We start from the raw sequence: 353 nt of genomic DNA, 5'->3' as shown, positions 1-353 counted from the left end.
CACCTGCGAGCATCACCTGAGAGCATCACCTGAGAGCATCCCCTGAGCATCACCTGCGAGCATCAGCTGAGAACCACCTGAGAGCATTCCCTGAGAACCACCTGAGAGCATCCCCTGAGAGCATCACCTGAGCATCACCTGAGAGCATCCCCAGAGAGCATCGCCTGCTCCTCGTGTGCTCCCTGCTCCTCCCTCGTGTCCCTTCCCTGTTCCTCGTGTCCCTTCCTGCCCCTTCTGTCCCTCTCCATGCTCCTCATGTCCCTTCCCTGTTCCCCATGTCCTTCTCACTCCTTGTGTCCCTTCCCTTGCTCCCTGTGTCCTTTCCCTGCTCCCTGTGTCCCTCTCTCCCTGCT

General features: G+C 59.5%; 1 long non-coding RNA gene across 17 annotated transcripts in view; it reads right to left on the bottom strand.

Moving 5' to 3' along the window:
• LOC121660759 overlaps positions 1-328 on the bottom strand; it is a 1,486-nt gene extending 1,158 nt beyond the window's left edge. For 6 of the 17 annotated variants that reach the window (XR_006014760.1, XR_006014758.1, XR_006014759.1 and 3 more), the window contains exon 1: positions 17-328. This is a non-coding gene — a long non-coding RNA (uncharacterized LOC121660759). Of the gene's footprint in view, positions 1-3 lie in introns of all 17 variants that reach the window. The other 11 variants (XR_006014764.1, XR_006014770.1, XR_006014774.1 and 8 more) reach the window with 8 other exon arrangements.
• Between the last annotated feature and the right edge of the window lie 25 nt (positions 329-353).

This window comes from Corvus kubaryi, unplaced genomic scaffold (genome assembly GCF_017639235.1).
Source record: "Corvus kubaryi isolate FWS band 111438036 unplaced genomic scaffold, C.kubaryi_AGA036_p1.0 36899, whole genome shotgun sequence".
NCBI classification, from domain to species: domain Eukaryota; kingdom Metazoa; phylum Chordata; class Aves; order Passeriformes; family Corvidae; genus Corvus; species Corvus kubaryi.
This window is presented reverse-complemented; position numbering and strand designations above follow the sequence as displayed.